The sequence below is a fragment of the Octopus sinensis genome, linkage group LG15 (assembly GCF_006345805.1).
Source record: "Octopus sinensis linkage group LG15, ASM634580v1, whole genome shotgun sequence".
In the NCBI taxonomy this organism is placed as follows: domain Eukaryota; kingdom Metazoa; phylum Mollusca; class Cephalopoda; order Octopoda; family Octopodidae; genus Octopus; species Octopus sinensis.
Window position 1 is genome coordinate 44,434,862 of NC_043011.1, and position 15,000 is coordinate 44,449,861.

A 15,000-nucleotide genomic window follows, 5' to 3' on the forward strand; every position below is an offset into this window, starting at 1 on the left:
TGGATCTCTTTTACTTGTTTCAGCCATTTGGTCGCAGCCATGCTGGAGCACCGCCTTTAGTCGAGCAACTCGACCCATGACTTATTCTTTATAAGCCTAGTACTAATTCTATCGGTCTCTTTTGCCGAACCGCTAAGTTACGGGGACGTAAACACACCAGCATCGGTTGTCAAGCGAGGTTGGGGGGACAAACTCAGACACACAAACATATACACACACATACATATATATACATATATATGACGGGCTTCTAAATCCACTCACAAGGCTTTGGTCGGCTCGAAGCTATAGTAGAAGACACTTGCCCAAGGTAACACGCAGTGGGACTTAACCCAGAACTATGTGGTCATTAAGCAAGCTACTGACCACACAGCCACTCTTGAAAAAGAAATAGAAAAACTATCCAAAAATGCAAACATATGGAGAAATGGAGAGACTTTCAAAATACAAAGACCTGGAAATAGAGGTAACTCGAATGTGGTGTCTGAAAACTGAAACAATTCCTATCATAGTAGGCACATTAGGTATGATAAAAAAAATATTCAGACAAATACATAATAAAGGCACCAGGACTTACAAGTATATATAACATACAGAAAATTGCACTACTGGGTGCACACATCCTACGCAAAACATTTTCACTACAGTAGTCATAACAGCACCACAGCAAACCACAGCACATACCCAAGGCACACAGAACTGTGCTTGGTAGTGCGCTGAAAGCACGCCATAAAAATAAAGGTACTAAATAATAATAATAATAACAGCAATGATAATGGTGGTGGTGGTATTCGCGATGACAATGATGATGATGATGATTTCTATCATTTGTCACGAGGCCTGGAACGTTGGTGTCAAGAAAGTCAATTAATGAAATCGAATTAATCAATATTGTGATTCTACCAAGATATTTGTGTTGTGCTAATGTTAAAGGCCATACATTCATCATCATCGTCATGACCACGACGCCCACAATCATGACCGCCATCATCACCAATACCATCATCGTCATCACCACCACCAACACCACCATCATCATCATCACTACCACCACTACCACTACAGCCATCACTACCACCATTATCGTCATCTTCATCATCTTCACCCCTACCCCCACCACTTTCACTACCACCACCATCTTCACTAACGCCATCATCGTTGCTTTTGTATGTAATGATAAACTCTGTAGAATGATGACTTATCTGTATTGTGGTATTGGGTTGTCCGGAAAGTTTGTGCCGATTTATAGTAGCTTATCTTTCGACTTGTTGAGTCCATAAAATAGGATTTGACTACACCTCCATTTAGGGCACAGTTTAAGCTATCTTTTCGTGGAAGAAGGTTTATGTTCCTATAACCTGTGTTAATTCTGTAACCCTTTAAAATGGAAGATAAGAAAGTTCATTTTCGGCACTTGATGCTTTGGGAACCAGACAAAAATTGCTGCGGCTCGGCTGGGATGTGTTACCCCACCCTCCATATTCACCAGATATTGCTCCTTCAGATTTCCACTTATTCAGATCTCTGCAGAATAGGCTTAATGGTAAAAATTTCAATTCCTTGAATGACGTAAAAAGATACCTTGATGAATTCTTTGCCATGCAATCACCTCAGTTCTGGGAAGAGGGTATTTTCAAGTTAAAGGAAAGATGGAGACGCATTGTGCAACAAAATGGTTCATATTTGGTTGATTAAAAATGTAACAGCAAGTATTTATTGACCTTTTTCTTTCCTTTAAAAATCGGCATGAACTTTCCGGACAACCCAATATCTGGTTATTTATGACCTTTCATGTTCCCAATTCAATCCCTTCCAATGTCGACTGTGTTTAGTCCATATTACTCCGTAAGGACACAAGGGCTGCTTTCCTAGATTCACTGGCGTATATATTCCTCCCTGGGCGGAGGATACCGGTCCGTTGCAGGATTATTCCTTTTTGCTAGCTGCGTGAACTGGAGCAACGTGAAATGAAGTGTTTTGCTCAATAACACAACGCGTCGCCCGGTCCAGGAATCGAAACCACAATCTTACGATCATGAGTCCAACACCTTAACCACCGAGTCATACGCTTCGACTGTACCTTCCAAGAATCAGTAAAACATTTAACAATAAAATACAAGGCATCGATATAATCAATTAACCCTTCTCCCACCCCGTGCACCAACCCCCAAATTTGGTGAGATACTTTCGGAAAATGGTCAATAATTTCGTTGCAGAAGTGGACAGCACCAGTAGCTTTTACAAGCATTTCTTGACTGGGGAAGAATTGTTATTACGGATGGCGGGTGAGATGGGGGTTAATGTAGGAAATGAATAAGGTGAATGTGAGACGATCACTGATAGGGTGGAGAGACATGACTAATGTAGTGAATGCATGGTGGATTAATGCTTAAAGAATACTAGTAGACGGGATGAAATGGTTATGAGGGTTAAGGGTAAAGTTAATTTTAAAAAAGTAAGGTAAGTGAAGGGTTTTTTTGATAGGAAATCATATGCTCAGAGGATTTTCATTTGCGTGTTGTGAAGTAGATTTGGAGTTGTATGCAAAGACGTTAACGGGTCGAAGTCTTAGCTAATGTAGGAACGACAGAAGAAGCATAAGGGTGAAAGAAGTGGAGGAGATGGACATACGATCAGTAGTTTAGACGAGCAGTGGCTGTAATAGGAGTAGTAGCGATAGAAGTGATGAGAGAGAGAGAGAAAGAGAGAGAGAGAGTATCTAGCTGGGCAAGCCAGCGACGAGCGAGTGGTTGAAGCATATTGTCGACTAAGAATCAATAGTTGTTGCCGTTATTTATGTTGGTAATGTTATGGTTGTTGTTATTAGTGGTAGTGGTGGTCGTCGTTATCGTTATAGTGATGGTGATGATGGTGATGATGTGGTGATGGTGGTGATGGTGATGATTGTGGTGATGGTGATGATTGTGGTGATGATGGTGGTGGTGGTGGGTGTTGCTCTTGTTCCTCCTCTTCTTTATCCGCCAGGTCAACCCTTCTCTAAAAACCTAAAAATGAAAGACATTCTGCCTATGACTATTCCTTCTCTAATTTCTTCAATTGCTATATTTACAATAACGTTATCCACTGCTGAAGGCTCATACGTCGTCTTCGACGGAAGGGTCCATCATATATTACAGATTCCATGCACATGAAAACCTATGAAGAAGACAAGCAAACAAGTCAATTTTATTCATTTGTTTGAAAATTAGAAAAAATTATGAACAGCCTTTATCGATTTTCGGTAATTATTGAGGTCTCATCAGATGTGACTACTTCATTTGATTAATCCCAGAGAAATAAGTTGCTATTCCATTTGTATATTTATCAAATGTAGAAGCTACAGAGAACTGGAGCAACTAATTAGTATACCATTAACGTACGTATGTATGTTTGTTTGTATGCATGTACATATATATATATATAAATATGTATGTGGGTGTGTGTGTGAGTGTGAGTGTGAATGTTTGTGTGTGTGTGTATATTTAAGTGTTCATTAATACAAACAGTTTCGTGTTACCGCTGATCATGTAACGAGAGAAGTGTTTTAATTGACAATATTATAAATAACGATAATATAGTACATGATACGTTCATGAAATGAATAAGTTTTCCTCCCTCTTCTGTTCTGAAACACGTAAGTCTCCCTACCAAATTGTCGAGCACTGATCGTCACGCAGAGAACCCTTAGGTGAAAATGGAGTAACTACTTCTTGCAACAGATTTCTATAATACTGCAGTTACGTTGAGAAAGGAGTAGAAGAGACTGATAGAGAAAACACAGTTTAGCAATCCAGCGATAATTAAGTGGTTGAGGCGTGTCTGTGCGTGAAGATCAGTTACGTAGTAAGTGGGATATTTACATTTGATTTATTTATTTACCTATTTATTTATTTATGTATTTATTTATTTATAATAGCCCTACTATCTTGACAGCTGTAACTAACTTTGACGTTATTTTTAATGATAGAAAGATTGTATGGAAATATTTGGTCTGCTATTTATAACGTTCTGTCACTATACAACATCATTTGCACCAAAGTCATATGCGCTGTTTGTACATAAATATTATATCTTTCTTAATCAATCAAATTTGTTCCTGAAAAATCACGTAACTTAAGCACATTCAGACGAAAAAAATCAATTGATTAATCTCTCCTGAGTATGTTATCAGTAACGCAAATCTATTGTCATGTGCGAAGAGTTGAACCAGTTTTTTTTTTAATAAATAATAAACTATCTTATGAATTCGGTGTTTTTGCTCTCATTTATACACTTAACTGTGAGTCTTCGTACCGAAGGCATCCTAGGGAGTTTTTTTTCCATTTTTTTTTTCATTTATGTATTAACCTAACAAATCAGAGAATCACTTCTATACTGAAGCAATATTCTCTTAACCGTTCTATCATGTGGTAAATAAGTGTTAGTATATACTTGTTTGATGAGGTTTAATAAGGCAGAAATATATCCAGAAAATGAACCCTGTACTTATTAAGGATCAAACTTCCCCTACTGGATATTTTTATTTAATTTTTTATTATCTTTTAGCGTTTATCCTTTACTTGTTTCACTCATCCGACTGTAGTCATGCTGTGGTACCATCCTGAAGAATTTCTTTTCTTTTTAAAGTCTGGTACTCAGTACTTATTCTATCGATTCCGTATGCCGAACCGCTAGGCTACGGAGACATAAAGACACCACCACCAGATATAATTCAAATTTAGTAGAAGATATTTTAGGCTCAATGCGTTACGCAAGTTAGCCTGTAAATGTACATACATACTGGCAAACAGACAGAGAAGCAGATATATCATATACACGCGTACATACATCTACATGCACACATATAAACATACACACAAACATATATAACTTCATACATGTGTTATGAGAGAGGGGGGAGGTCGTCATATATAAACATTTAATTACCACCCTGTGTGCATGAAAAATGTCTGCCAAAATGCTCTGTGGTGGCTATCGTTATGATACTTAACATTAATGACTACTGACTACAGTAAATAGTAGTAGTAGTAGTAGAAGCAGTAGCAGCAGCAGCAGCAGCAGCAGTAGTAGTAGTAGTAGTAGTAGTAGTAGTATTAGTAGTAGTGGTGGTGGTGGTGGTGGTGGTGTGGTGGTGGTGGTAGTAGTAGTAGTAGTAGTAGTAGTAGTGGTGGTGGTTCTAGTAGAAGTAGTAGTAGTAGTAGTAGTAGTAGTGGTGGTGGTGGTTCTAGTAGTAGTAGTAGTAGTAGTAGTAGTAGTAGTAGTAGTCATTTTGTGTATAGCAATAAGGAGTTCTACCGCTGGCAACAGAACAGTAAATTTTCGAGTAGGTGAGGGCTGTAGTTGATTTTTATCGATCTCATTACTTATTTATTTATTTCATATCGAAAGTGACAAAACAATGAGACTTGTTGAATATAGTTTTCCGATATGCCGGTCACGGTGGCTTAAGCTTATGAGCAAAATTAAACTCTGTGTGACGACCACAAGAAGATTAGCACAAAACTATCGACTGGATATGAAAAGAAAAGTGATATGACTCACAAGTTAGGGATTCATACAGGAAAAATACATAACTCTGAGTTTTTACAGGAAGAAAATAAGGCCGAAATTCTTCCCTCTGATATTTGATCAACCTTTGTACAAAATAGAAGAATACAAAGATAGTAAATAGGGGACAGTTAAAAAAGTTTGCTATAAGAAGATACCTATAGTAGGAGTGGCTGTGTGGTAAGTAGCTTATTTACCAACCACATGGTTCCGGGTTCATTCCCACTGCATGGAACCTTGCAGTCTTCTGCTATAGCCTCGGGCCGACCAAAGCCTTGTGAGTGGAATTGGTAGACAAAAACTGAAAGAAACCCGCCGTATATATGTATGTATATATATATATATATGTGTGTGTGTGTGTGTGTGTGTATGTATGTATGTGTGTGTGTGTATGTTTGCGTGTCTGTGTTTGTCCCCCCCTCCAACATCGCTTGACAACAGATACTGGTGTGTTTAGTCCCCGTAACTTAGCGGTTCGGCAAACAAGAACGATAGAATAAGTACTAGGCTTCCAAAGAATAAGTCCTGGGGTCGATTTGCTCGACTAAAGGTGGTGCTCCAGCATGGCCGCAGTCAAATGACTGAAACAAGTTAAAGAGTAAAAGAGTAAAAAAGTATACAACTGTTTTAACATAACCTGTTGATTGCACAAAATATATATCTTTTTCTAATGTTTTAAAACAAATACATTCAGAAACAATAGTTACTAGTGTTTATGTTGATGTCTGTCTGGGAGTTTGATTTTTGAAGAAGCGGGGAAATTAGGGAGAGATAACGCATAGCCCATGCGTCCTGGTGGATAATTAAAGAATTCCTCCTGTCTTAGTTTGGGAACAGTTTCGGTTTCATTGGAGTGGATTTATTAAAAGGGAAATTTAGGAACCTCAACAGTGATACCTTATGTTCTAAACTCATCACTTGCTGACTTTGGATAGCTCACGCCATTATCCATTAAAATAATTCATGAGGCAGGAAGGCTGTGGAGTAAGTTGATGCAGGTTACAAACTTTGAAACGACACGAAGAAGAACGAAAAGGCCTACCACTACACAAATGTGTATGTGATGGAGGTAAGGTTAAAATTTTCATGGAATGTTGTAAATGAAGAAGCTGTGATGTTCCTAACATGAGACATTAGTAATATTCTTGATAGTCCTGAGCATGAGTTATTGTTTAAACAAAATATTGATCACCGGGGTTCTATAGCAGAGAATTCTTGTAATGAATAGAGTAACAAGGATACCAGCAGCGAGAATGGGTTTCTAGTCTTTGAAGTTATTGGTTTAGCTTGATCTCAAGATAATGTCTTCCTAGCTTTCTCAGATGATTAAATAAAATGGCATGACACTATTTTCTTTTGCGTTTATTGTGCTGCTAGCTATGTCGTCTGTTCAATGAAAAAGTAATTTCTTTTGGATGTATTCAGTTTTATTCCTTTGGCTTGCCGTGTGGTAATACTAATGAAATATTCGCTTTATCAGCAAGTATTGTAGCTCTAGGAAGTCGTTCACATTTATTGTACTTTTCTGATTAATCTCGACTAGTTTTGTCGACATATTTGCTTTATACCCGTTTAACAATACTCATTGAGACCAATGGAAGATATTTCTTTTCAGCTATAGTAAATTGAATTTCTTTTCAATTCATGACCATTATAATGTTAATATATATATATATATATATATGCATGTTCGTTCTTGATTCCAATATATATTGTATTTATATATGTCTCTTTTTCCAACCAAAACCACTGTTGTCAGGTGTATTGGTGAAACTTGCTAACATTTTTCCCTATAAAATATTTCTTGTAAATTAAGACTGCATCAAATGCAGAGACACGTCTTATACGTCTTCAAAAAGCAGTAAATACAGAAAATAAGTAAATTGTTATACAGCAACACATGATATTTTTTTAGATGTTATGTAACGTGATAAGCAAGTAATGTAACCTACCGACACACGAGCAAAAGCCCAACAGGTAGGTATAGTCAGAACGTTCCACCACTTTTCTCATCTATCATTCATTGTATTGTAACGGGTGCATTCAAATGCACCCATAAGGACTTTTTACCGCTTGAATCCTCAAGATCTCGATATCCTCCAAACAATATTTAACTCTGTAGACTACTAGTGTGGCCTAGATTAAAATTCTGTTTACAAGTATTCCTGGTTTTACTACGTTAACTCGTGCTCCATTAATACATTAGTTTCATTGTTCTCAATATCAAATCTAAAATTAAGTAGTCCTGAAGATGAGCGGGTCCATGGTGGTAGAAAACAAAATCCCCTTCCAATAACTCACATTTCTTCAGCCTTGTTTACCTTTTTTCATTTACCTCTTCTTTTTCTTATCCTCTTGACGGTCTCCCACTGATCTACAATTTCCATTTGCTATTCAAATGGAATGTAACAATTTGAAAGAATGGGTCTTCGATTTCATCATCTTCAAGGATTGAAGACGAAATGAACTCCACTATTTCGGAGCTTCGCTTCAGAATGCTGGAACAGCAACGCCTAGAAACAGTTGTTGTTATCTGCCGGTCTCTCTCTCTCTCTCTCTTTCTTTCTTTCTCTCTCTCTCTCTCACTCTCTCTATCTCTCTCTTTCTCTCTCTCTCTCTCTCTCTCTATCTATCTATCTATCTATCTATTCTCTATCTATCTATCTATCTATCTATCTATCTATCTATCTATCTATCTATCTATCTATCTATCTCTCCCTCTCTCTCCCCCTTTTCTCTCTCTCTCTTTGTCTCTTTCTTTTTCGCGCTATCCTTTGCTGCCTACATGGTACTCTGAAGTCGAAAGCCCCTAAGTAGTTTCTGCAGCCACAAATACAATTTCTGTTCTACACAGCCAATCTCACTGCTCTTATATTCTCATCCACAGGAGATGATATTATTATTATCATTATTATCATCATCATCATCATCATCATCATCATCATCATCATCATCATCTTCATCATCATCATTATTATTATTATTATTTGATAAAAACTCACAGCTTATTTTGCTGGGTATGATGAAAAGTATCAGCTGTTCACAGGCAGCAGACTAAGGGGACACTTGTTTACTGGTCATGCTTCAAGAAGCCTGTAAAGGATTGTTGAAGTTCCAAGCAATACTGATTTTTTTTAGCGTTGCACCCTTACATTTCTCATATCGTCTTCAATATTCGCGTTGTGCCAATTTCGGGCATTCGCTGACGATGTGCCTAACTGTTTCACCCCTTTCACCACATATTCTGCATTTATAGCCGTCAGTAGTATTGTCGATTCTGCACTTCACATAGTTAGTCATTAATGCTTGTTCTTGAGCTGCTCATAAAAGTGCTTCTGTTTCTATCTTCAGGTCACTCCTCGTCATCCATAGTCACTGATCTTCCGCATATGTCTTGGCGTATCTCTCGCAAACTGACCGTAGAGTTTTTCTCCTTCCATGCTGTTTCTTCTTTGTGTGTGTGCTCTTTTTGTTTTTCTTTATCAACACAATTATCAGTTTTAATAACGCTCGCCTTCTTCACATGTTTCAACAATGGTTCTACGGTATTTTCTACATACCACTCTAAGCTGTTTTTCTCTACTTCGATACGATCATGACAACTGATCAAACCTCTTCCACCCTTTCTTCGTGACACGTACAACCCATCGGTGTCACTCTCAGGGGAGAAGGCTCCGTGCACTGTCAACATTTTTCTTGTCTTCGTATCCAAGTTCAGTTCTTTCTTTTGCCGTTTTATGATTCCGTTATTATCATCGTCCATTAATATTATGCGTCAAGCAAAATATTTATTGGCATTTCTTCCGTCTTTAAGTCCGGTGTCCAAATTCCACCGAGGTCGACTTTGCCTTTCAGCCTTTCGAGGTCGATAAAATAAGTACCAGTTGAATACTGGGGTCGATGTGATCGACTTACGCCCTTCTCCGAAATCGCTGCCCTTGCGCCAAAATTCTGAAACAAATATTGCTAGAGAAGCTCACCAACAAATACATGAAAATATGTCTAAAACACCAAGCTTTAAAGAATTCCCTGTATGAGGACAACGCTATTGGTTCTTCCGACTGAGTTCTCATGCAAAGCCAACCGTAAAGAATTCATTTTGTTCCAGCAAAAAAAAGTAAATATTTAGATTCTTTGAAGTTGCTAAAGAACATGGTGCCACGTCATGAAACAACAACAGCAAAAACAACAACAATAGTTTGTACGCTAGCCGGGCATTTTAGAGAACAACAGCAACAACAAAAACATTATTGTTTCTAATTTAGGCGCAAAAAAAACGCAATTTCGAGGATAAAGACTTAGTTGATTACATCACGGCACTGGTTAATTGCTATTCTGTTTTATTGCTCCCCAGAGGGGGAGAATGAAATATAAAGTTGCCTCGGCGGCATTTGAACTTAGAAGGTAAACAGATGGAACAAATACCACAAGACATGTCATCAGACACTCAAACGATACTGCCAATTCGACAATGTAGTAGTAGTAGTAGTAGTAGTAGTAGTAGTAGTAGTAGTAGTAGTAGTAGTAGTAGTAGAAGTAGTAGTAGTAGTAGTAGTAGTAGTAGTAGCAGTAGTAGTAGTAGTAGTAGTAGTAGTAGTAGCAGCGGCAGCAGCAGCAGTAGTAGTAGTGGTGGTGGTGGTGGTGGTGGAAGTAGTCCTTTCTACTACAGGAACAAGTTCCGGATTTTGTAGACGGGAGTAAGTCGATAACATCGACCCCAGTGTTTCACTGGTATTTAATTTATCGACCCCCAAAAGGATGCAGGGCAAAATCGACTTCAGTGAAATTTGAACTCAGTAGCAATAGTAGTAGTAGTAGTAGTAGTAGTAGTAGTAGTAGTAGTAGTAGTAGTAGTAGTAGTAGTAGTAATGGCATCAAATTTTGACACAAATTTTATCGTCTGAAGAGGAATGGAAGAGGATTAAAAAGGCAAAGTTCAACTTTGAGGGATTTGTGATGAGATTGCAAAAACGCCTGAAGCAGGGGTTAAGTCGATTACATCGATCCCAGTACTAAACTGGTATTTATTTAATCGACCCCGAAAGGATGAAGAGCAAATTCGACCTCGACGGAATTTGAACTCAGAACATAAGGACGGGCGAAATGTTGCCAAGCGTTTTGTCCGGTGTGCGAACGATTCTGCGAGCAGACCACCGAGAGCCGGAAGAAATATTGGTTTCCAATTTCGGCACAAGGCAAGCAATTGCGAAGAAGAGGTTAAATCGATTGTTTTGTTTCCAGTGCCCTACTGGTATTTATTTCAATGAACCCGAAAAGATAAAAGGCAAAGTCGAAATGTACGGGATTTGAACTCAAAACGTAAAACCAGACGAAATGCTGTTAAGCATTTCATGAAAAATACTAACAAAAAGAAGAATTATTGCTTTATTCATTTATGTCAGACGTCATAAACGGTTTGATTTGTCGGTCGAAAGTAAATGCTCCAGAGGGGGCCGGGACATTTATTTAGGATTATATATCTTCAAGTGCTGAGCTGTGCGTTCTTGTTGTTATTATTGCCGTTTTTGTTGTTGTTATTGATGTTCGTTTAGCTCTTATTGTTGTTACTGCTGTTCATGTCATTGTAGTTGTTTAGAGACGACGATTGTTGACTGTAGCGAGGGGAGTGTGTGTGTGTGTGTGTGTGTGTGTGTGTGTTACAGTTGTGTGTTCGCTTGATTCTATGTTCGCGTAGTTTGTTTGTGCAGCTGTGTGGTTGTGGGACTATGTGGTTGTTTGGTTGTGTGATTGTTTGGTTGTGTGGTTGTGTGGTTGTGGCTCCTCGCTCCATGGTTTTAAGATGGCGTCAGACGTGAGCCGAAGTAAATTGCACATGACAAGACTGGAGTGTTATTTCAATATAACATCAAATCACTTAAGGAGGAGAAGGAGAAGGAGAAGGAAAAGAGAGGTGGGAGAATGCCGTGCTCAAGCAGACACGATGTATACATAAGCCCAAAAATATATATTTACATACATATGTACGTACGTACGTACGTACGTACATACATACATACATACATACATACGTACGTACGTACGCACATACATACTTTGCATACTTATACACATGCATATGTATGTATCTGTATATATATATATATATATGTGTGTGTGTGTGGTGTGTGTGTGTGTGTGTATTATGTGTGTGTATGTTTGTGTAATATTCATATGCATAGATGTATCTATTTATACATATATGTATATATATACCTGTATATCCATTCCATACCTACACTTTATTTATATACCCACACATATACAGAAAGACACACAGACATACGCTTATACACATATTTGCATATCTAATATGCTTACACACAAATAAACATATACACACCAACACACACACACACACACACACACATATATATATATATATATATATATATATATATATATATATATATGGATGTATGAATAGATGGATGGATGGATGGATGGAAGGATGGATGGATGGATTGATGGATTGGTGGAGGGGTAGAGGGGTGGGGTGCGTAAGTAAAGACCGATGTTTACTTTTGTTTAGTGGATTTCATTACACATCGCGGCGACGGCTAATAAATATCTACTACTTTGTGTATCACGATATGTTGGATATTTCAGTGTGTGTGTATATGTGTGTATATTTGTGTGTGTGTGTGTGTGTGTGTGTATGAGCGTATGCATGTTTGTTTAATGTATTACGTCATATATGCATACCTAAATAAGACATGAATATAAAATACAACAATAATACAAGCACATATACACATACGGACACTCACACACACACACATGTATTAATGCTTATTTATGCTATATAAATGTCTGAGTATATATAGCATATATATGTTTCTCTATGTGTGTGGTGTGTACATATATATAAACACACACGCACATACACACACACGTACACTCACACACTTACACACAAACACAAACACACACATATATAATATATGTATATATATGATATATATAAATATTATATATATATATATATGTATATATATATATATATATATATATATATATATATATATATATAGGAGTGGCTGTGTGGTAAGTAGCATGGGTCCAGGTTCAGTCCCACTGCGTGGTACCTTGAGCAAGTGTCTTGTACTATAGCCTCGAGCCAACCAAAGTCTTGTGAGTGGATTTGGTAGACGGAAACTGAAAGAAGTCCATCGTATATATATATATATATATATATATATATGCATTTATGTGTGTGTGTGTTTGTCCACCCCACCCCAACATCGCTTGATAACCGATGCTGGTGTATTTACATTCCCGTAACCGAGCGGTTCGGCAAAAAAGACCGATAGGATAAGTACTAGGTTTACAAAGAATAAGTCCTGGGTTGGATTTGCTTGAATAAAGAATGTGCTCCAGCATGGCCGCAGTCAAATGACTGAAATAAGTATAAGTATATATATGTATGTGTGTATGCATTTATTGTGTCTTAAGTAAGGCTGAGCAACGAGAAGGAAAGTGATCGACTTTGCTCTCCGATAAAATAAGTACCAGCTTAGTATGGGGGTCAATATAATCGACTAGCCCTTTCCCTACAAAATTTCAGGCTTGTATCTGTAGTAAAAAGAATTATTTAAAGGCTGTGACCTGAAAGATTCTTCAGCACGCCGGACAAAACGCTTAACCCTACTTCGTCCGTCTTTACGTTCTGTGTTCAAATTCCGCTGAGGTCGACTTACCCTTTCATCTTTTCGGAGGTCGTTAAAATAAGTAACAGTTGAAAACCCCCGTAATTGCAGGTTTTGTGTTAGAATTTGAAATCAATATCATTATTATTATTGCAGTTTTTCCTTTGCCTGGTGGGTGTGCGAAAGGGGTTGTTTGGTGGACAATGCTGAAAAGCATGACAGATACACCCCTCTTTGGTAGAGTTCTCATTGATTTCTTCAAGTTTTACTTCAAACGGAAATTGAGAGTGGAGAAGGAAGTGTTATCCTCGAGTGAGTTTAGTGAAAGGTGGGAGAAAGTTGCGAAAATGGCAAGAGTGAATGGCTCCTCTCTAAGCGAAGACCTGTGAGTCGGAGAGAAGGAATTGGAGAGGGTACGTGCTCTTGGGGTTTCAGGGAAATCTCAGACAGTGGGGTTCCTGGATTATCCCTAGAGGGGTTCCTGTACCAAGAGGGCCATATTCCTATCATCCTGATGAAATGATTAAAGACTTTTTTATTTATAGATGTGGTTCCTTATCACATGGATAAAAAGACCCAAAACTGGTTGGAAGAGAATGGCATTAAAAAGCTTCCATGGCCAAGCCCATCACCAGATAGGAACTCCATTGAGCACCCCTGGGGCATAATGGACAAAACACTCCATAAAAAGAAAAAGAAAGCATCTTCAAAGCCAGATCTTTTGAGTTTGCTCCATGAAATTCGGCAAGAAATTCTTCAAGAGAATATTTGTCACGTGTTCAGTAGCATGCCTAATAGGGTCCTTACATTGAAAAATGCAAAGGACATGTCTAAATATTAGGTATTTACATTAAAATAATTAATAATTTGAATGTATAATTTCAGGTTTAAACTTTAACAATTATAAGGGTGTCTACTTCTGTCATGTTGGTTTATGGATAGATACATGCGCATTTGTGTATTCGTGAATTATATATATTGTGTGTGTAAAGGCGGCGAGCTGGCAGAATCGTTAGCGCGCGGGGCGAAATGCTTAGCGGTATTTCGTCTGCCGTTACGTTCTGAGTTGAAATTCCGCCGAGGTCGACTTTGCCTTTCATCCTTTCGGGGTCGATAAATAAAGTACCAGTTACGCACTGGAGTCGATTTAATCGACTTAATCCCTTTGTCCGTTCTTGTTTGTCCCCTCTATGTTTAGCCCTTTGTGGGCAATAAAGAAATATATATATTGTGTGTGTGTGAGAGAGAGAGAGAGAGAGGATGACAGACGGAGAGACAGACAAACAGAGATTTAAAGCTGGTGTTTATCAGAGAAAGTCTAAATCCTGAAACAGCCACTGGTCTTGTGATATCTGGTCCGGTTTTATACATTCTGACAGCAACGTCTGTAACTAACTTCAAGGTGTATCGGCTCAGGTCGATGGCGCTTTCATTAGATAAACATCAGTGGCTTTCAAAAAGAAATCTGCATGCATGGATGACTAGCAATCTTTCTCAAAACAATCTTGCTCAGACTTTTGTATATACACGTACAGAGGATGACCAACCGTAACCGATGGAGGCTCACTACCCCTGTGCGTGTGTGTGTGTGTGTGTGTGTGTGCGAGGGAGAGAGAGAGAGAATCAGAGAGAGACAGAGAGAGAGTGCTCTGTTTTGTTTCCATTCTCAATGTCTTTTAGTTTTCTTAGTCTCAGAATATTTCGAAGTTTCATTTCGAATTATCGACGTGATTTCTTCGTTTCAATTTAGTAGGGAGTGGAGGGTAGATGGGGTTGGAAGCCTGGACGTTTTTCTTTATACTTTTTT